Here is an 846-nt window from a genome sequence, read left to right on the forward strand (position 1 = left end):
ATAAATATACATTTCTCATCCACAGAAAATGGGATCCTTACAAGAGAAACCTTACTTTTCCCCAGCTTCAAATTAAAAAAGCATGTCAAATACATCATTTGCATTAGTTTATCCTAATTAAACACCTGTCAACCACCCACTCTAGTTCTTGCCCAGCTTTGACTTGCTATTAGACCGCTGGCCTCTCCTCGATCTTGTTGACGGCTTTATAAATAAGTGGAACCTTTATATTTAGAGAGGTGCCTCTTACTAGAAATAAAGCAACAGAATACAGGGCTAAATACTGTTGGAGAACCTACGACTACAAACCACCCTAAGAAAACATAATTCTTCAGGTTCATCACTCATGTATAATTGAGTTGGTAACAGATTTTATATTTATATTGATTATTTAGAGGAAAATATTCATAGCCTTTTTTAATACTGTATTGTGTTTTGAAAAGAGTTGAGATAATGTGGAATACTTACGGTATATTTTAAAATTATCCTAAGATGTATTTTAGAAGAGCTTACAGTAACCCACTTTCTCAGCCTGGGACAAGATTCATAGTATAGTAAAATAATCCTGATTATCTAATCGTATCAGCAAAAGAAGTAATTAGCAGGCTTGATACTAGCATTCTCTAGATTTAGTAAAAGTTAAGACATAGGATATGGGGTGTTTCTTCACCCATTTCATTCTATAAATCATTTCAGGGATTGTTTTCATTCAAATGTTTTAGGCCTACTTGTTTCCATTCATATTTTAATTGTTTTTTCCTCTTTTTCATAATCTTTGGCAGGGGCATTATCGGGTAGGGGGTATCTGATTGCCCCCTGAGGGCCACACCCCCACATTGTTATTGC

This window comes from Penaeus monodon, chromosome 19 (assembly GCF_015228065.2).
Source record: "Penaeus monodon isolate SGIC_2016 chromosome 19, NSTDA_Pmon_1, whole genome shotgun sequence".
NCBI classification, from domain to species: Eukaryota; Metazoa; Arthropoda; class Malacostraca; order Decapoda; family Penaeidae; genus Penaeus; species Penaeus monodon.